A 23,897-nucleotide genomic window follows, 5' to 3' on the forward strand; every position below is an offset into this window, starting at 1 on the left:
TGAATATCAAAAGAGAAAAAAAATATTTAAGAGAAAGAACGCTTACCTTTGGTACTTTCAAATTTATAACTGCGCGTTTGAAAACTTCACTAACTTTCGATAGGTATGTTCAAGTTTTAACAAGGAACAAATAGACTTTGTAAACACATTATTGTATATCGAAATAGAAAACAAATCTTCAAAACAAAAAGCGCTTACTTTCCAGACGGAAAATAAACCTCTAAATATTTTATATAATGAACCGCGTATTCAAACACTTCGTGTCACTAACTTGACACAAATACGTCCAAATTAAAAAAAAAAAAATGAAATTGTCTAGTAGGGAAATGAAAGTCACTGTATTGAATATCGAAATAGAAAAAAAAATATTATTTAAAATAACGAACGCTTACTTTCGGAGCACTAAGTATTTTATATGATGGTATTCGAAAAATTCACTAACTTGCCACAGATTCTTCAAGCTTTCACTAGTAACAAAAGAAAATGTCTCACAGAAAAATGAAAACCATATTATTCTTTATGATGAAAAAAAAATCTTAGAAAAAAAGCGCTTACTTTGCTGATGCGCAATGAACCACTACATACTTTTCCAGGTATTCAGGAGTTAAAGAGAGTCATTGATCAGTCAGGATCCTTTTATAGGCTGAGAAAGACCTCTCCACGTCGCAGGAAGTGACAGGCGCGAACTTCAACAAATAACATTTTCCAGGGCTGATTTCCTCAGGAGCCTTCGTTTCTTCTTCATGCAGTCGTCTATGTTAGGTATCCTGGATTCCTCTTCAAAACTGACTGGAACTTCCGGGCAATTTTCGCACCTGTTTCTCCCTGCACAATGTTGAGTTTCTTCTCCACATCATCCATTGCTGTCATTGCTTCTTTCAAAGGAAGTCCTGAAGTTTCAAGTTTCTCGATAACGTTTGCAATCCACCCGAAATTATTTGCAATGTACGCTAGTGAACATTGAACAACAGGATTTTTGAACGCACTTTGAGAATCACGCACTGCTGCACTGGACTCTGCAGGAAATGTGGTGACAACTGACTTTACAGCATCAAAATTTTCATTGTACAAGTTAACAACCTGTATCCAGGTGCACCACCGTGTCAGTACAGGCTGTGGCGGTAGCGACACATTTGGTAGCTTTGTTGTAGCACTGCACACGACCAGGGGCTTTCACAAAAACTTTCTTAGTAGAAGACACAAGCTCATTGACTTCAGGGAAGTTGATCCGCACTTCCTCTGCTACACGATGTAATCCATGGACCAAACAGCACATATGAATGAGGTTTGGGTAGAATACTTTAAGCGCATCGGCAGCTCTTAACATGTACGCCGCAGAATCAGAACACATCAGAAGCACTTTTTCTGCAGGAACACTTTCTGGTCACAACACTCCCAGTCTATCATTTACGAAACGTGCAACTGTGGAATGGTTTGTTTTGTCAAAACTTTTGAACAGATCAGAAATGGTCGTGATGGAGAATCATGGTCAAGCTTTCCTACCACCAGATTGGCAATGAAACGTCCTAATACGTCTGTAGTTTCATCCATCGCAAACTATGCGAATCACCAGTTTCAGAATGTATTTGATAGTATCTTCATAGCACACATCCAAATAATTCTTGCGGATAGTAGATTCGTCAGGAATGTGTTTCTTGCAATATTTTCCCCAAAAGGACGCGAACTGTGGGACTTGCAATTTGTACCACGGTATGTCTGCTGCTATGAACGCATTGGCAAGGTCTTTGTAAAATTCACTGCTGTTTTCAGATGCTGGTTTTGTTTGGGTTAAAAGTTTTTGCTTTGCGGCACGCTGTAACACCTTGTTTTTATGTGAATAGCTGTTTTTATGTGCTGATCCAGTTGCGACTTCATTGAACAGCCCACTTTCTTATCGCATACTTGACAAAAAAACAATTTTACCGTCTGTGGTATAAGCGTCATCCATAGCTATCCACGATTTCAATTTTGACGCTAAAGAGCAAGCCGTCATTGAAAACAAGAAACTGAGTCGGTCACAAGCGTGCACACTAACAAACCGGTCGCGAAACTGAATCCCTTTCCCCTTTGTTTGAAGGAAGAAGTGGCGGAGTAGCCATCGAGTCATACAAAAGCGATTTTTTATTCGATTTAAGAAACAAGTGATAAAGCCTAGCCGCTCCAATCACCTCCCTCTCGCCGCCACCCCACCCCCACCCGTAGGGGTTGCACATATAAAAAAAGGTGAGAAAGCCAGCTAACTGTGTGTGTTTTAGTTTGTTTTGTCGGCACACATCCGAGTGACGTCTGCTTGCAAAGGCGATAAGCACAAAAATCCTTATATTGTTTTCTTTCTTTATATATAAAAAACATCTTTTTCTTTTCTTTTTTTTTCCAGGATTGGAAGCGATAACTGGCGACGTTTCATCGCATATTGTAGAGTGCACGATTTGTTTTAACCCAGCTTTCCCGCAATGCAAATCGGTTGAACAAAGTGAGAGAAAAATACAGATAATTAAATAAAGTACTTTTTGAGTTATTTTTTTATATATAGGCCTATTTTTATTTGCGTATTATTTAAAGAAATTAGCGGAAAGGAGCAAGGAAACTGAATTTATGTAAAAATATGTACAGTAGACGGAAAATATGAAACACTTCAAAATATGTAAAAAAAAAAATATATATATATATATGTAACGTGATTTTGGTTTATATGGCTCCTTACTTCATAATTTGCGAACATTTCATATTTTCATCAGCGTACACACAAAGGAAAAAATATGTGAAAACATAAAAATCCGGGCCTTAGTAATAAGCTTTCTGTTTGTTGCTGCTTACCGTTCGTGAAGCTTATTGAAATCACACCAGGCTTACGTTTCTCATCTTTCCCATTCCGTTATAATTATTCTGTTTTTTTAATCTCTTTTCTTATCTCTAGGAAAGGCAGGCATGTGAGGCATTGTAGCTACATAACTAAATTTAGAAGAATAAACACATATGATAAAATAATAAAATTTACTTTTTCGGTTTCAAAAACAAATTTAATAATTAATACTGAGTTTATTCTTCTCGTTGATCTAGTGGCTAGCACATGTACTTTGGTGCATTAGATTTCAGATTCAAATCCTTATAGGAGAGCCTTGAAATGTGAGCTTATTACGCTGGTGCTCGGCTTTTACCAGAATATCATCAACTTTTGGTGTGATTGGTCGCCCATTGTGAGGAGCATCTTGGACATCAAAATTTCCAAGCGAAAGCGAGTGAACCATATTTTGGCTGTTGCTTTTGATAACGTCTTGCCCTTAAACAGCACCAATTTCTTCACAGTCCTGCGCCACATTTGCGATTTTATTTAAACAAAATTGTATAATGTGGCGAGTTCTGCAGAAAGTTCTCTCATCTTCACTTATCTTGTGTCTGACAATAACGATTCCAACACTTTTTCCACATCTACTAACTTCAACTGTCAGCTGTCAAATGAAGTTAGGGCTGATGCGCTGAGACTTATAAACCCTGCGTTCGAACACGAATGCCATCTCGTGCGCAAATTTGATACTATTTGATATTACCTTGATAATACCGTAGTGTTTCAGAAAATGAGAAATGCAAATCTTACAAGATTTTGCGTAGAATCGCTTCGTTGAAAAAGTCATAGGCCTAATAGAATTATCACGAGTGTTAACATTTTAAAATAATTATATTTATTCCGCATCCATTCAATACATAATATATCGTACGTAACTATTTTTATCGCTTTAGTTTCTTTAATATTACATAATAAGGTCACCACCTGTCAGTCACTTCATTATTTATATTAAGTAATGTAAAGAAGATTAATCACATATGGATAGAACTGGTTTTACATATATTTCTCGTGGCTATGACATCATCAGCCATATCATACTAGGAGAGTGATAGCATTATTGACATTGTTTGTAGCATCCGGTACAAAACAAGTATAGCATACTCACTCACCCACTCATATGCGTACATTAAAAAAAAACTTTAAAAATCTATTCTCGTATCTTTTGTCGTCAGACATTTTATTTTCGTGTCATACTTCAAATACGATAGTGTTACTATACGGAAGTGTCGGTAAATGTCTCTAACCAGATCCAAGTTGCAACAGATGAATCTATTTTTACAGAGGTACTGAAGGACACTTTTATGTTTATTTTACGAAGAATTAAAAAGAAAAAAGTACATATTTGAAGTAGCATTCTTTTTCAAAATTTTGCTAAAATGACTGGAATACCTTCTTTCTTCACATTGCAACTATTTAATTAAACCCATTTCAATTTTGTATTTTCAGAATATCTATCTAGAATAGTTGAGATTATATAATAGAATGATCGTCATTTTATTTGCACTAATATGTTTTTTTAGTATTATATAGTACATTATCTATTAACATGTATGGCTATCAATATCGATAATTTTTGACAATTGTGCTGTTTCCTCTAGTTTTCCTTTCTATCTCATTTTATATGGGTTTCAAAAACTAAGGAATATGAACATAAAGAAAAGATCACAGTAGAATCTTCGGTTCCTTTAAAATTTTCAAAATAACAATACAACTCAAACCTTCGAGAGCACGGCGGCCTAATACTTGGCATTTGGAACTACGTTGCCTATCCTTAGATATACTATTATTTATTTGTATGGTTTGGGTACTAGTCGAAGAATAGTTTTTATTTGTCACTTATATTACCTTGGCGATGAGCAATATTTCCACAGCGTATTTTGATTCATTATTAATTAATTAATTTATTTATTTATTGGCAACAATCTAGATAAAGCGTGAAAATCATTTACATTGAATTTATACAGAAGGTAATAACAAAATAATAAATAACAAACTAAAAGGGATTACCTGGTTTGTTCAAGCAAAACGCCTGAGACAAGATGAAAGTGCGTAGGGTATCTCGGTCTATAGAGTTTAATCGAGATCAAACCAACACATAGTTCTACCGGAAATCAAACCCTTGTCTCCCAAACCAAAAGCGAGAATCCTAAGTAGTGTAGTTTAGTCACAAAAGATTCAAGTTGAAAATATTCAAACCAGAAACAGCATCAACAACCACGTTAAGCAGAATTGTTTCGATTTAGCAGACGTTACAAAGATACTATTAAACATGTCATTTATAATGTTACATTGAAAATTTACTTAAAGTTTCATAATTTTATGCTATATTCTATATAATTATGGAATGTTGAAGTACGTTTGACAGTAATATTCTAAAGACGACCATTTATGCAGACTTCTTAAAGAGGAAAATCATCTGATAAATTTTGAATATTGTTTGCTAATAGGGCCCATTATTTTTCATTTATATGAAATGATTGAGTTCCAGGTTACATAATTTTAAGTCTACTACTACTAATAATAATAGCGAAAGCTTCTACCATTCGACTCGAGCCCCAGTCTCTCTGTCCGTTGATTCAACGATAATTAGTGTTGCTCGCGAGACTAGATTTAGGAAAGTCTCGTCTCGAAAAGACGAAGTGAAAGTGCTTTCCCGCTTCGAAATGTATGTTTATATTGTAAGAGCTCTGTCTCGTCTCGTATCTCGTCACGAAAATTCTGTTCCGGCTCATCTCGTGGGCAACACTAACGATAACTCTTCTAAAATGTATCCGATTTTAATGAAATTTGGTGTGTGCCTTCCTTTTACTTGGAGAAATAACTCCATTGTTTGGGATTGCAATCCATCAATTATAAGGAAGGTAAAAGGCGGTAAAATCTTCCCATGTTGCAAATTAACACATGGACAATTTTCCAACATAATTAACGTGAGAACTTTTTGATTAAGACAATACTTAGTGTATAGTTTCTTTATGATATTGCGAATATCCCCTAACTTAGGATTATAATCAGCCAAGGATATAAGTATGAATTCGCCCCTTCCTCAATTTCAAAAATGTTTCACAATAATTTTTCGTTAAAAAGTGTTAGATTTTGGGGTAATATATCGCACATTTACTTCCAGATCATCCCCTCTGCAGAAAGTTAAAATTAGTAAAGTCCTTCCGTTTCCTTTAGAGCTCCATGATAAATTTTCTAAAATTCATTCTGTTTTGATATAATATGTATAATGTACTGCCATAATCCCCGATGCTTGGGATTAAAACCAGAGCGGTGAGTCCTGCTTCCTCATGGTATGGATTATCCCCCTCCTCCACTTTAGAAAATGTTTCACGATAATTTTCAAACAACTGTTTCATTTTAGTGTAATATGACTTACATTTTCTTTAAGACTTCACAATAATTGAATCTGCATGGAGTTGAAATCAGTAAAGAAAAAAGTCGTGGTATTATTTTCATGATAATTTGTATAAAACTCAAAGGAAAGGACATGAACCTGTCATCCGAACATCCGAATCAATCTTAGTCCATTCGGTAAACATTACAAAGATATGTTCATGCACAAAAAATTAGGTGCCATGGACAACGGAGTAAGTCCCTGGGGCCCATTAACTCTGTTAGGATAAAGAAAATCATAGACTCGCAGTGAAATAGCTATTGCATCCACACTATTCATTGGAAAGTCATGGTTTATAGTCATTCTCTTCAGCATGAAACAAGCTTTCCAGAGGTGTTATGTATTGGAGCCCATAACGTACTTGAACATGGAAAATTGGAAGAACGTCGGGAAAATTCTCTCGAGAAATCCCTCCCATCAACTTTGGATTCCTCTGGAGTGGCTCCTGGTAAAAGTACACAATATAAATGTATCTAGAGAAAATACTATAGGGGATAAGAAATGTGTGTACCAAGTTTTGTATTGATAGACGGTATAGATATGAGAGAAAAGCCTGTATACCAATACAGAAAAATGATATGAATAAAACCATTATACTCTTGTGGTAATAATAAAATGATTGCAGATACTTATTGACTTACCCTCGTATTTTTAATACACTCTTTCAGTTCTATGTGTTCTCAAGAGCTTACTAGCAACATTGGTTTGCAACATCCGCAAGGAAAAAGTCAATAAAAAAAAAAAAAAACTATGGAGTTGTATCAAGAAACGTCGAGGTCCACGCACGTTCTGGATACAATCCTTGTCTCTATCCGTGATTATAAATAAGGTCAAAATACTTTTAGGTTTGGTCTACGATCTGTCATGCTGCCGTAAAAGAAAAAGCGAAGTACGTACTCGGCATAATGTGCAACGAGTTGCAGGTGTGCATACGTCCAATGTACGTGACTTTTTAGTTCTGCTTTCAAAGCAAGGCCAATGTTTGGAGTACACTCTTAAGTCGTAAACACAATATTTGCAACGTTCTTACTGTATAGGCCTTTGCGTGGCTATACGACACAATTCGTCTGCAATTTACAATCGAATTTCTGGAAGTCTTTCTGTCTTTCGAGGTTTTTAACTAACAATCTATCTAACGTCTGAATCTCTTCTATTTTGCAGACATACATCTAATATAGTGCAAACAGAACACAATATTATAGTCTATTGACTATCTGAATAGCAGATTTTTCTTGAATTTAAGTAATTTTAAGGAATCTATAAACGAAATTTACAAAATACATAGCATTACGAAAAATTTTACATTTTAATTCTAGTTCATTTAAAACGTTTCGATTTTATTCATGTTCGTATACATTATAAAGTGATGGGGTCCAAGTCCAACAAACAGATATATCATGCAGTGGCAGAGTGCCGTGAAAAATTGAGTAGACACAACACTACACATAATTCATATGGTTTGGGTACAAAACCTCGCGGCCAGAACCTCGCGGCCACAACCCCGCGGACCAAAACCTCGCCTGGCCAAAACCTCGCCTCCCAAAACCTCGCGGCCCAAAATCTCGCCGAGCCGAAACCTCGCCTGGCCAAAACCTCGCCACCCAAAACCTCGCGGGACAAAATCTCGCCGGGCCAAAACCCCGCCTGGCCAAAACCTCGCCGCCCAAAACGTCGCGGGCCAAAATCTCGCGGGGCCAAAACCTCGCGGGCCAAAATCTCGCCGGGCCAAAACCTCGCCTGGCCAAAACCTCGCGTCCCAAAATATCGCCATACCCAAAATCTCGCCTGACCAAAATGTAAATGTTCCAACAGATGATAAGGATGACGGTATAAAAGACACTGTTTCAGAAAAAGTATCACGGGTATTTGACCAAGTCCCGCGATACCATATGAAAATTATATTTCTGTATTAGAGGATTTCAATGTGAAGGTAGGGCGACAGGATGTTTTTAAACTGGTTATAGGGAAAGAAAGTCTGCATAAGGAAAGTAATGGCAACTAACGGGGTTAGTTTCGTGAACTTTGGAACATCCAAATCTTAAAATTTTAACAAAAATCTAATAATATTTGTGAAAGTATGAAATAATATATGAGTTTTTACGACGTCCCTTGATTATGTCCTGTAGGTTAAAGGAGTCGTAGATGACCAGGATGAAGGAAATGATCGAATAAAGAAAGTGGGAGGAAACGGGAATAACCCGAGAAAGCCCACGCGCACGATGTTTTGTATCTTCTTCTTCTTATTATTATTCTTATTCTTCTTCTTCTTCTTCTTCTTCTTCTTATTATTATTATTATTATTATTATTATTATTATTATTATTATTATTATTATTATTATTATTATTATTATTATTTGTAATGTGGAATTGCATATTAAGAAACTCATTTGGTAAATTTTAAAGAAAAGTTTCATTCGCGGCGAGGTTTTGGCCGCGCGATGTTTTGGGTGGCGAGGTTTTGGCCCGGCGAGATTTTGGGCGGCGAGGTTTTGGCAACGCGAGGTTTTGGCCCGGCGAGATTTTGTCCCGCGAGGTTTTGGGCGGCGAGGTTTTGGCCACGCGAGGTTTTGGCCCGGCGAGATTTTGTCCCGCGAGGTTTTGGGCGGCGAGGTTTTGGCCACGCGAGGTTTTAGCCCGGCGAGATTTTGTCCCGCGATGTTTTGGCCGACGAGATTTTGGGCGGCGATGTTTCGGCCGCGAGATTTTGTCCGTATCCCAATTCATATAAGCCTATGTGTATCTGTATGTGTTGTATCTATCCTCTACGATCCCTCCTAAAGTCGATTAATTACGGAATTTTATACTTTATACCCAAAAAGAGTAAATATATATACAACAAACAATATTAAAAACTCAAAACATAAAATATGTATGAATTATCAGGGATCATCAGCGGCGCCCTTTATATAAGATTAACTCGACAACCACTTGGGGCCCTGCACTTCAGAGTACTGCTCTTGATGTTTAGAAACATATATGGTCAAATGCGTCATCCAATAAAATTACGAAGTTTACAATACCCTAATCAACCGGATTACAATTCTTGCAGAACACCACAACATACGCCATGAATAAAAGTATTCCCGTCACTACCTCCATCTACGTATGTATTATTGGTCTTCAATTTATCCCGTAGGTAGATTGATAGGGTTGTAAAATTCAAATCATATTTTCTGATCAGGCTTGCGAAAGCGACACCTTAATGCAACGGCATAGCGATGTAGAACAAAAACAACTTTATTTTCCAATACTAGTTCAGATTTCTTAGGTGTAGAAGCAACTAAGAAGGGCGTAGGGTTCTCGTAAGCAAGCATCAAACTTCGCTTAAAATTATTTTATCATAAGCTATTAAAATCCATTCAGTGATTGGCAATAATAGTAAGAATAGTTTCTTTAAGTGAGCTGCTAAAGAAATTTCCAAAATAGCTCTTCCTGCTAGTGTAGTAGTTAGCGCGTGCGCCTTTAATGTACCTGGCTCCGGCTTTGATTCCGATTCGGAGGGCGTTAAAAATTTCACCGCATTACGGTGGTTTCGATTCCACCTTAATCTGTAGCTCTACGTCTCATATAGCCTTGTTGCTGAAAAGGGACGTTAAACTCGAGACTAGCTAACAGTAAAAAAAAAAAAAAAAAAAAAAAAAAAAAAAAAAAAAAAACCAGTAATGCTTGAAATTTCTGCCTGAACAAATAGCGAAAATATTTCTGTTATTTTGTGTTCATTAGAAGTTTTATTATTTACTAGATGAAATACCTGTTCTTCACACGGAGAGGATAAGGTTTAGGAAATATATCATATCTGAAGGTAGAGAACAGTGAAATCAATAAATAAGACGTCTTTGGCGTTGCCCTTGTCGATACCAGTGAAATAAATAAATAATGAAGAGTAGCACCTTGGACGTTGCCCCTGCCAATATAAGTGTAATAAAGAAACAAATAAGAAACGATGAGCAACACCGGCATGCCCTTACTAGTTTCCGAATCAGCTGCCATGTCCCTTCTTGCCTAAAGTTGGGCATAAATGTCATCAGGACTGCCATCAATCAGCTTAGCGATCTAAAAATTATGGCTTTAACTCTAATAGCGGTCATTTTGGACATGCTATTTTTCACGTTCTCTAACCCCTCCCCCCCTTTGACGCTACAGCTATATTTTAATGGTGTCGGGAGTGTTATTATTTATCTCAGTAACCGCAAAAATATGAATTTGACCCTAATTTAGGTCAGTTTGGAAATTATTCCCCACCCCTAAGAAGATATAAAGCTGGATTCGAACAGCGTTGGAAATATGATTATTCATCTTTTCAAGCCCGAAAACTACGAATTACTAATATCCGGCGTTCCAGGTATTTATAATCTTTCTTTATGCTATGATTTTCCTCTCCGTGCCGAAATTCGAAGAGAGAGAGAGAGAGAGAGAGGCTTCGAACAGAGTTATATCTGGTGAAGATCTATACCGTACTAAATTTGTTGGCTTAGGTCACTCCTTTCAATGCGGAAAGCTGATGACAGACAGACAGATTCACAAACACATTTTTGTTTTTACCAGTAGTAAATAATTTTCTGTTATTGTAATTCAGCTGTGAGGTAAGGAAATAAGTATATTGTTTAGTTCTTTCCTTAAAATAACTATCAAACTAAATCGTGTATGTTTCAAGAGCAGGTAGTTCTGCCTGTTTTTCAGAGTCTAGACGTTTGTTTAACTTTTAAGATTTAAGTCTATGTCAAAAATCAGCGAAAGTTAGAGATAAATCAAAATTAGTCATTCTGGGCATGACTATATCATCTTTCTTTCACTCAGAGATTCATAGATTTATAAAACGAAAGCAACGATGCTTAGGTGCTATGAAATTAAACATTTCCCATTTCGCGGATATGCTCTAAAGAAGACGGATTATGCAACTGAATTATGTATGAATTTGTTGAATGAACTCAGAAATAAGCCTGCACTCACACTAGATTATAATGCCCCCTGAATTATGCTGATAAGGGTTTAAAGCACACTATGTGCTTTTGTAGTTTCCAGTGACTGACGGGAGAATCCCGATCACAATAAACGCATATTTTCTGGGACTGTATTTAAACACTTTCTCATCACATGTAAGTTCCTACTACTGCCCTCAGGTGTTTTTTATTTGTATTTGATAAAACAAATTTACATTATCTATTGGCAAATCTCCTCTCACTGTATACAAACATTGCATTTTATTGAAAATCTGAAAGTATGGAAAGTATGTTAGGGGTAGGTCTATGGTCACTGCCTTCTTGTATTTCTAGTTGCACGTGCTATTTCAAAATAAGTTCGAACATAAAGTGTTTACACTTACGTGATATAGAATTTCTCCTGAGAGAAATTTTACTTACAAATTGGTTCTACTCAGTTTTACTATAGAGTTCCTTCGTGGCTAAGCAGTTAGCGTACGCGACTTTGGCGTGGTTGACCCGGGTTCGATTCCTGGCTGAAGCTCATGTGGTTCAGATTCCACGTTAATCAGTAGATACCGCTTCATATAGCCTCACTGCTGAAAGGGACGTTAAAATCAAATCAAATCAAATAAGTTTTACTATACTTCCTACACAATGAATACTTATCTAATCGATGGATTGTAAACTTATTTTATAATCATTATTAACTCAACTCGCTTAGTATAAGGAATGTTGGAATACATCATGTTGGTTTTGAATCCCAAAATACGACAAGGTAGGCTTAGGTTTTTCAGAAGAGAAGTGTAGAGGAAGTCATTGACACAAACTCTTCCTTTTGAACTACCACAAGCAAACATCTGGATAAACCTTTCGTTTCAGTAAGTCATAGCTAATTGAATTTGAACAGTTGGCTAGAAAGTGATTATTACACACTAGTGAGAAATAGAATACCATGTGTGTTCACTCCAGGAAGCTTTCAATCAATGGACATCAACATTCTTTATTTAGTTGACTGATGTAGGCAAATGGTGCATCAACACTTTTCTTTAATTTAAGCAACAAAACCTAACTCACATTTATTTCCCTTTACACCAGTCAGTGTGGCCATTGAGTTTTAAACAAGTCCACACATACACACACACAAAAAAACCGTAAATTTGTTTTTCTTTTTCAACCAAAAAGCCAAGTCGCGTGTGTCGCTTCGTTATGTCCATTTCTTTTTCCACTTTTACTTTCCTCTCATGCTTAACAATGAATACACAACAGTGTTTCCAATCCAATACCATACAAAGATACTAGAAGGGCTAATGTCTTTAGCTTTGTGTTGATTATTCGATCATGAGCGAAAGCATCGATATCACACCCTTATAGTTTTATTACAGTTTCAAGTTTGATTACCACAGATGCAATTCTAGTATCAGAGTTTTTTGTTTTCCTTAGTTTCATCAGGAGAATTCAGGGATGGTAACTATCAGAAAACAAACAAATCTAGTTCGTTTATGATGACCGAAACTGCACTCAAGAACGTCTAATGTCACCATAAGATGGAAAAAGCTGATCTTCAAGTCGCAATCCAAGATAAAGTTTAAATCGAGGTAACATTTAATTAAAATCATATCTGCAGAAATTTACTTATAAGCGGGAAAATTGATGTTAAATGGAAATACAGCATTTGTAGAAAAATAAACGAAAACAAAAAAAATAGACATAAATAGTTACATAGTAACAAAGGAAAAAGAGAAAGAGAGAGAGAGAGATTGGTCGTGACCACAAAGCGCAGTTCCTGCAACACCAACTAAGCCACGACAAGGCTGTCTGTCTGTCTCGTTGGTTGCAGTCATTCCTACCTTTAGCACTAGTACACTTCGCCATACCTAAATTGAATATGCATACATTACACTATGCTATAAATACGCATTGCGTGAATACAGGAAGCAAATAGAAAATAAACTGTTTAAAGAAATACATTAATTTAAGCTCTAAGTTTCCCAACCTTTTTCAACTTGCGGCACACTACGGGTGTTACTTGGATTCTCGTGGCACACTTATAGATATTATTATTTGTAAATATGAAACACAGTGGTATTTTTTCTGTGATTATTGATCTCCTCACAGAGAAGAAAGCTCTATCACTAGTTTTTCTCCGTGATAAATCATTATGCTTATTTTTCATTCTAATTTAAAAGTAGAAAACAATTGCAATGAAATATTGGACTCAGGTGTTTAAAAATACGCTTTCTTTTTAAAAGCTGTATCCAACCTTTTACTAAGTAGGAAGATCACTAAATAACGAACGAAGAAACAAATCTCTTTTACTTTTAAAACACAAATGTAGGTAATTTCTCGAAAGGGTTGAGTGATATTTTAAATTTTCAAGTTACCAAGTAGTCTTCAACAGGGACGTAGCCAGAGTTCTGAGTTTGGGGGGGCCACATTTGCAAATGAAATAAACCATATATATATATATATATATATATATATATATATATATATATATATATATATATATATATATATATATATATATATATATATATATATATGTGTGTGTGTGTGTGTGTGTGTATTATATTGTGTACTCACGATAATTCGCTGAATCGGGTGGCGCGGCAACCGCGGATAATCAACACGAAAACATCGTATGGAGAACTCACCAGTAAATTGTTTGAAGTTAAACTTTAACTACTCTTTAGGGGGTTAGAAAAGAAAAGTGAACCTCTCCTACGAAATGCGATAATGAAACAATAATTTAAAAACTATGTATTAGTAGTGTTATTTACTTATGCAAGGACATCCAACTAGAACATTAAAAAACGCAATACTTCATATAATTACTTTTTGATACATTTATATATACTGTACATTTTTGCCTTGTAGCTTTATATACTTTGTAGCTTGATAAAAATAGTTACAAATGATATAGTAACAAGTAATAGGTAACAGGTAATACAGTAACTACCCTAAAAAAGTGACATGATTTTCATGAGGTTCCCTAAACTGAACACACAGGCTCTCAAGACATATTTTTGCGTTAAAATGTAATATTCTACATAGTTAAAGAAACACTATAGCCTATACTAGACTAATAAACTTCAATATTTCAACTGACTATTATGTAAATTTAATAACCATTAACAAACTTTAGCATTTATTAAAGCTCTTAACTTCCTTTATATATTAGTACATTTTTATTGTTCACAAAATCGTTAACGTCTTCCGTGCGTCTCAAACATATGAATATTAAAGAGGCCTACAATACTTGAACGTCCGTAAGCATAAAAAATCTAATCAACGAAGTACATATACAACAGTAATTGGTAAAATAATGGTCTAATGTTACACCACCACTTTTTATGCTGTTCTTGCATCCACCTGACAATGTTGTGCCGCACTGCATTTACAAATTACCTGCTGGACACAAACTGTAGCGCATCTGCGACTTTCTGAATAGGCCTATGTCAATTATTTTATCTTCTTCAAGCTTAGAGGCTATCTCTTGTTCTATTTCAAGTGCGGCTAATGCTGATGTTCTGTCCTGACCACACTTATAACGAAGATATTATTTGATCAGTGGCGTACTTAGGGGCTCTGGGCTTAAGCCTTCCCCACGAAATTTTATTTACTATATTAAAGTAAATGACATATCTTGCAGAATTTTAATATTTCCAGGACTAAAGTTAGCAAAGTCTCCGAAACAAAATCGTAAATACGCCACTGGATTTGAGAGTTTTATGCACACTGAAAGAACACTCACAAGAAGCTGATAACACAGGTAGCGTCAAGGCTATTTCCAGCAAATTCGTAATTTGGGGGAAAATTGCCTTGGGCAGAACAGCTCGCAAGTCCGAGATATTTGTAATTTCTTTCTCCATAAGAGATACTACGTAATTTTTACAATAACGAATTCATATTCAGGAAAATCTATTTCGAATTGCGTAGCACACACTTCCATTGCCTCCTTCATCAAGAACAGTTTTGTTTTAAGATGACATGCTTGAATACCAACAATTACAGATATATTTTCCTTGCAGAATTTTCTGACGAACGCGTTCACAATGTTGTCATCATTCTCCTAAATTTTCGTAAATAACTATAAAGATGGTCCTAAATTTTCCAAATAAGTACAGATAACGATCACTAAAGTTCATAATTGACTGTTTAAAAACATGTTGGCCCTAATTGATATATCACGTGAGTACCTTTCCATTTCAAAAAATATCACATATTTCAAAATGACAGATAGCAAAGTAGCGGCGGAGGTTTCTGATCTACTTTGCCCATTTTTCTCTTTTCAATATGTGAAAGTACCACTGTTTGAATTGTCTACCTTTCACTATTTTTACAATTCAACAGTTTATTTGACATATTTCTATAACATAACATACCCTTCTCCCACCAAATTTGACCCCCTCCCCCTCCGTTCCTTATGGCGCTCAGCCACTATAATTTTGCACATAAAAATATTTTCACATACTCTATCAGGTGCACTAAGTCTCATCCTGCAACTCAACTCATCCATTTGGACCCTTTACTTGTTAGTCGGTTATAAAAAGTGCATTCGTATAGATTTTTAGCCCTTGGTACCTCAAGGCGACTATAAGGCTGGAATCACTATGGGCTGGAAGAACCTAGCAATGTTAAAAATGACGACTCCCAGCCCCAAAGTTACTGATCTTAAACTCACATTACCGTTCACTTAATGTTTAAGAAATAGTCTATAAATGGGTTTTAAAAATAACCTTTTCTTAGAAGTACGAATAATTTCAGTTTACTATGGATAATTTTTTCATTTATTGTCGGATAATAACAATTTGTAACATAATTTTAAATAAATATTTGAGAGGGCCAAACCAAGATTTGGGGGGCCGGTGCCCCCCCGTGCCCCTCCCTAGCTACGTCCCTGGTCTTCAACAATAAAGAAGTAATAATGGTCATAACAATGATTACAATTACTTTTTTCAACATTAGAAATGTACAGAACAGTAACCCGGATGAAACTTAAAATTGTAATTCATAGTAGAGGTTCATAGTAATATGAAATACAAATATACATTTTCCCCTATGTTTTGCAATTTGATTGCTATAAAGTTAATAATTTTGTTTCGACTCCTTGCGGCACACCAGCGGCCCATCCACGGCACACCGGTTGGGAAACGCTGCTCTAAGCTCTTATTAATTTATATAAAACCTACACGCTGTATTAAATTGTGTGCAACAGAAATATGAGACTGCTTAACGTATTACACAGACTAGAATAAACCCAGAATTTCATTTGCATTTCACGTATACTTACACGCTTTAAACTCTCTGTAACTTTAAAATAAATGTCAATTGGGCGGTGTTATGCAACAACCATTCAACCCACAACGAGTCAGTTTTGGATATATCGCAGTTATAGGTTTCTCGACCCTATAAGATATTACCGTATGTGGGTTGACTTTTCTCTTCATAGATGGCAAACCGAGGATTTTTTAGTATGTTCCTTACATGTGTTCGAACCCTCCAGCAGGATTAACTCATTTTTTAAAAATATTTTGTGGGTTGACTTCGAGTTCGATTCCCGATAGTGTTCCTGGAGTAAGGTAACAAATAAAAGTTATTGTTCGTGATAGTCAGAAACAGTCACCTTACAGCGTACGGATCTCATCGTTAGGTCTCGTAGTACTCCCCAAGCATCAGCATCCTTTGTCAACGTTTCTGCAGGTGCACAATGCCCTAGTGATAAAACTCGGTGGTTTTAGACGCAAACAAGTTCGTGAGTGCGTGCACCAGGTCTTCCTCATTGTCGAAAGTGATTGTCCAGGGAATGGAACAGGTGGTAATCCGATGGTGCTAAGTCCGACGACTATGGTAGATGATACAGTGTCTCCTAGCCAAGTTGCTGGTCGTCCTTCCACGTGTGGTCCTGCACTGTCGCACACCTTCGCTATTAACCAACGTTGACTCCCTCTGCTACAATATATTTTACACACATTACAACTGTTGTGACTACAGTCTCGCTGTGATGGTGTGGCTTGGGGTCTGCTTCCCGAAACTACTACTCTACTAGCTCAAACTTACAAACTAAGATTGTAAATTTCACAGTTATTGTAATTTCTAATTCGCAAAACTTTTACAAGAATCTGTAAATAAGGCAGAGATTTCACTATTCATGTGATCAAATCTACAAGTCAGCTGCTAAATATGTAGGAATTTAAGTACTGTGTGAAATGCTGCACTCTTCACTTTTCCGTTAACACTACATTTATTCCATTTCATTCTAAAGTGCCAATGAAATTCAGGATTTTAAATATAAAAGAATCAAATGATATCATACTGTTCATATTATTATTATTTCAAGTTTCATAAATAAATACTTCAGTAGTAACAAACATGACATGATGTAATTTAAGAAATTAAAGCGACAAATTTTATTATGGTAGTCTACAGCACCCCTAGCGCCCCCAGAGGATGGAAAGGGGGTACGTGTAAAATAATCGAAAACGACAGATATTAGTGTCGAATCCATAGTTTTCAGGATCGCTGAAATAATTTATGATACTTCAGATGACATTTAAGCACAAGTTTAGGCAAGACAATCATTGTACTTAAATGTCAATGCGAATATCATCAATCTTCTCAGCGATCCTAAAAAACTATGGGCTCCCCACACACCCCTAGCACCGGTAAGGCCGTGTGAAGGGGCACGTGTAATAATCGGAAACGATCGATTAATGTCGAATTCATAGCTTTTTGGGGTCACAGAGATGATGGATTACATTCGCAATGACATTTAAGTCCACGTTTAGGCAAGAACGGGCATATAAGCTGCCTTGGGATTCAACAAGACGCGACAACGCGGAAGGCATTGCTCGAAAATTGATAAGGGCAACGCCGACTTATTTATTTTGATAGGGGCGGCAATGCCAAAGAGTTTTCCCACCAGAGGCAAAGGCGATGCTACTTCTTATTATTTAATACATTACTTACTTTTAACGAAGACGTAGAGACAGCATCGCCTTATTTATTTCGGTCGTAACTTGTATAAGCCTTTTTCTTCCCGTTCATGTCAATTGGCCTGGGAATGACATGGGTGGAAACGCCAAAGGCGCTACTCTTCGTTATTGCTTTCACTTATTCCTTTACTTTCAACAAAGGCGTGAACACATTTTCACTGAAATTCGTATCCTAAGAGGTGAATCTGTTTACCTATTTTTCATCTATTCCTTCCCCGTGGCAGCTAGTAGCCACTCTACAGTTATATGTTGTAAAATTATCAGTACACATAGGCTATATAGATTTCCTCCGGAGACTGGTGGCGTGGTCCTGTAATCCAGCTTCCTTGTAGTAAAGATAGTGTGGTGGGGAATTATATGTGCATCTAACGGCGTACGTTACTGTTACGGACCCAACGAATGCTCGTTCGAAACTAGTACGGTGCTGTTCTGGTGTAATTCTCATTTGTAAGGTGTAAACCAAGACGCTCGGGCCGCTCTTCACCAGCAAATGTAAACTTACGTGGTTGTTAGAGGCAATGTTTCCATCAATAACTTTTCTGACCAGTTTTTCTTATGTTAGTGTAAAGTAGTTTTCTAACGACAAACGAATTTTAAGAAATGAAGCTTTTATAAAACTAGTAGAAAATAAAATATAGAAGGCCTTATGCAAAGTCGTTCTGACGTGTGATTAGTGCCATACTAAAGAGGTCTACTAACATTTGTTTCCTGCAATAGTCAAGCCTTTAGTATGACGCTAATCATACGTCAAAACGACTCTGCATAGGCCCAAGAATGTTTAAACAAAGTTTGTGGCACTACTTAGGGATATGATATGAAAGCAGAGTTCAAAACAATCAGTGATCAATTTCTAAATTATTCTTATTGATCATTTCTAGATGAACCAAACAATTCGCACGAAAGAATAATTTATTTTATATCTAGAAAGTAATTGACAAGCGGCCCCCAAATTCTTAAGTACTCACAATGAGTTTTGTAAAGTATATACGATTTTGAAGAAAAAGAGTCAGTGAAGTTGTTTGGATTTGATTAACTTTGTCCTGCTTGTACTTTCAAAATATTACTGAGGCGTGCTTTAACACATTCTTTTCTTTGTTGGAAAGAATGGCTCCGAAATGACACAGAAACTCTACTCCAATATAAGTTGGAATAAAAAAGTAACATTATTATTATTATTTTATTAAGTAGTAGAGCGCTCATCTTTGGTGTGGGAGTCCCTGGTTCAATTCCCGTCCATACAAATTTGTACTGGATAATATCGTCTCTATGGATTTTCACGAGATTCTCCCGTTTCCTCCCACATTCTCATAGGTATCATAAATTATTTCATAATAATTCACTTTCATTAATGAAATGAAATGAACTCAAATATTTCAGTTTAACGTCCCAGGACTATGCCCGTTAGGCTAAGGGAGATGATGATTAAAGCAAGTGAATGATGATGGAGGAATTGGTAGAATAAAATGTGGGAGGAAACAGGAGTGCTCCGAGAAAACCCATGGACATGACGTTGTCCACAACAAACTTCCTTGGCCGGGGATCGAACCAGGGATCCCTGTACCAGAAGGAAGCTCTTTACAGCTGAGCCACCGTACCTTCCACTTTTATTAATCATTCTTCTCTTTTAGCGTAAAGAGCAAAATCGAAAACTAGAAAATTCACTTAATTTCATATTATTATTATTATTATTATTATTATTATTATTATTATTATTATTATTATTATTATTATTATTATTATTATTATTATTATTATTATTAACATTCTAGAAAATAGTGAAATTATGTTCTGTATTAATAATGTTTTTATTGATATCGATAATCGCGCTTTACTTTGATTTGCTATCAGTTTATTGTCTCTTATCAGAACCGAGGCTATATGAGACGTGGATCTGCAACTTAACGTCGGATTCAGAATCATGTGAATCGTATCTGTATATCACGCGGCAAAGGCGAGTAGTGCTAACCATATATTCACGAGTGAGCTCTTTAAAGTCTGTTTCTACATTAGATCTAAAATCAAATATTTCTTAGTAAACCAGTCCGGAAATGTTATCATATTGAAATGTAAAGACATGATCTTTGGTCTGCTCAAAGTAAAACCAGAAAATTTCTGTAACTTACTACTGAAATTTAATATCCTTTTAATTAAAAAGTCGGAAACACATCTGCGAAGTTCATGTCGTCAACTACAGCTGATCCCTATGCTGCAGCACCTCACAAAAATGATATGCCATGGTTGGGTCTATACCGGCTCCACTTCCACTAATTATCACGTGTATGCGCTCTAGTGTCAATCTAACTGTTCATGAGGGATGTGTCGTGTTCGTTTGCATGAGTGGATGCGAGGTCTGATAACACCGTTCAAGGGACAATATGCTGACTGAGAGGAGAGGGAACGATGTGGAACCTTGTCGATTCTGAGGTTTCGTCGATTGCTCTGAGATATAGACAACCAGCAGACGTTCTGCGTACAGCGGGTTGCTGTATATTGCAGGGGCTTTACATGAATCGGAATTGTCTATTGGCAACTTCATAGGCCTACAGCACAGTACTGAGGCGTTATCGCGTACAGATTTATAAGCAAAAATACTTCCATTTAACATAATCTATCCTTTTAGTTTTGCACGAACTCACCCAAGCATCCTGTACAGCACCCAAAAATACTAGGAATCACATCTACATTTTTTTGCTTTACTTTTGCTACAGTGCTTTTATTAGACTACTTTTCTATTCTCCTTTTTAAGTGCATTTTATAAAACCAATGTTTTAAAAGGATTTACAGTAATTTTACAATTTGCGTCTTCGTGTTACTGGTTTGAATCACGTCTACTCCCGTCGAAGTTAAGTTTACTTATTCTTGCATGTTGTATGTGTTGTATGTGTCAACATAATAAACAACTTAGTTTTCGCTTTTCTTTATGCATCACAGACAAAGATGAGGTGCAGAGGGAGTAAAGATACAAAGAAGGCAAGAAAAATGTAAAGCTTCACAATCAAACAGAATCATGGACTAAATTACTTAAATCATAGAACGACTTTATGCTATTGAATACTAATAAATTCTGCGCTAAAAACTGTTGGAAAGCAAACATAGTACTGATTACTTAGAACTGCTGTTATAGAGACTCTCATGGTAAGAAAAGAGTGAATGATTGAAAACTGTAAGAAGCGCCTGAAATTCGCTCTATAACACGTAAATAAAGCCAGTGATTTCTGGAACACGATTTTTACCAATTTTAATAGGTATAAGTTATCTGAGTTATATGAAAAACGAACAATCAGAAAGACGAATGCAGAGGATTAAAAAAATCTCACGTTTCTTTCAAGACTAAATTTGTACCTACTGAAAAACATGATATTATCATATACGTAGCAACACTGATTATTAACACTCTAGACTACGATTTACGTAGAACAATAAGCTTTTCGAGTTTTCAAAGCTCCAGGGCATTAAATAGAAGAAAGCGTACCTGTATGGAATAATCTAGATACACGTTCACAAAGTTACATACTCAGGCACTGCACCTTGCGACCTTCAGCGTATTCCTTCACGTGGAACGGATATAAAAATTATAACATACATTAAAATTTCCCCACCTGCCATAATGAGACAGTTTTCGCGGTACAGTGAGTGTAGATTAGGATTGTAAAATTCTTCAATCTTCTCAGGCTACGTATAACTGGTAATCAGTTTACACTGAGAGGCTACATTACAGAAAACCAAGTTTTTAATATTACTTTAAAAGAAACATATTTAATTGAATCATTTATTTAATTCATGGGTCAAGTTCTTTTGTTTCTTCATGTCGTCTAAAACAGGTTTTAGTTAATATCATATCATTATATTTATTTTATTTTATTTCCAAACGTAATATTTTTTCTGTCTTCATTTTAACTTTTAACCACAAGTAAAAACAGGAGATGATTCGATTAAAAGGACAATAAACAGAAAACCCTTAGCTCTCATCTACAAAATTACTTGTTATCATCTTCGTTTTATAAATATAGTTCTCGTTACAAGAATTTTATATGATCAATTTTGACTCGAGGTATTACAGAATATACAAGAAAAAAAATCTTATTACAAAATCGAGTGTAATCACACGTTTAGTTCACAGCGTTTATCCTTACCAAAATAATTCTATTGTGATGTTTAGATTTCGTTGTATTTTAATTTATACATAAGCTAATATACACCGTGAGCATAAAGTCCTGCCCTGATTATAAAAATTTATTACGGAATAACCGTTGGACAGAATAATGTAATTTCTGGTTCATTACATAGGTTAGTATTACAAGTTTTTTTAAAGACCAATAGATGGCATTAGTGCTATCCACGAGTGACGCAGTACGTTACTTGGCGCGCCCGGGTTAGTTGGCGAAATGGCATCGAAGCAGGAGAAAGCACAATGCGTGCTGTGATATCACGAAAGCAAATCACCCATCAGTAACATAAGTAACGTAAGTGGTCTTAAAAAAAAAAAACTTGTAATACTAACCTATATAACTGACCAGTATTTACATTATTATGTCAAACGGTTCTTCTGTAATAAATTTTTGTAATCAGGGCAAGACTTTATGTTCACCCTGTACATTAATTTCTTATAAAATTAATTTCTATATAAAATATTTCTATTTATGCAGACTTGGCTTTGGAATGCACACTTTCTTGTCTGGATGTTCTGCTCGAATGCAGGTTCTACCCATCTACTTATAGAGGTCATTAAGCCAATAAAGCAAGGATAAGATGACTAGTTGCTTTGACAACTTCAAAAATCTCTGTACAAACCAAGTTTTAATTTAAAATAATAATTGTGTAACAGTTTCGCCAACTAACTATAGCTCTTGGCTTCATCAGATCCACACCCTTGATCAGTAGCGGCGATTTTACGATAAAAGTGGGAGCAAGTCATGATTTGAATATTTGTATATTAATGTTAGTTTACCTGGTTGATGCTAACACTTTGTTTGACGAAAGGTTGTATAACTAATAGGATACTATCCTTTTCAGTTAAAATACTGTATATTCTATTTCATATTTTATTAAGCAAATTGACAAGAGCAACGGAAGTAGGTACTAGCTCTTTGTATTTTTAAACAATGAAAGTGTAAGAAGAGATTTCATTTCTTGCTCATGAACATCTTAAAATGCTGTTTGGAAAATTGTGTGATGAGATTATTTAATAACAAATTTGCAAAAGAAGTAAATAGAAAGGATAATATAGGGTTAACCTAAAAGATATAGACAAGTTGTATTATGTATAAAATGTTTTTTGAGCAAAAAGACTTTACCTGTCGTACATGCATTCGTACTTCAAGTTTTGCGGCTGACAGTTTTTCTTTTGTTTCAATGACGGGTGTGTGACGTAAGCGGCTTTGCCCTCGAACTTGATATTGACGTGGCTTGGAGGAATATGGTGAGTCAAGTTGAGAAGGCTGTGTTCTGGAATATGCCAAGACAAATTTAGTTACTGTAATGCAACGTCATTTTAGGACAAAGTATGGGAAAGAACCACCACACGACAGTCCATTTATGACTGGGCGCATAAATTTAAAGAAATAGGTTGTCTGTGTAAGAAGAAATCCATGGGAAGACTTCTCAAGTTCTATGCATATCGACTGCATTTACTACAAAGCTTCAGTGAAAGTGACAAACAGCAACTTTTAGAGTTTTGCGTGTTCATGCAAAATCTTTGTGAAGAAAAATATGACCTCACTCAACTCCTTACATTTGG

Source organism: Thermobia domestica, chromosome 3, assembly GCF_964235325.1.
Source record: "Thermobia domestica chromosome 3, izTheDome1.hap1.1, whole genome shotgun sequence".
Taxonomy (NCBI): domain Eukaryota; kingdom Metazoa; phylum Arthropoda; class Insecta; order Zygentoma; family Lepismatidae; genus Thermobia; species Thermobia domestica.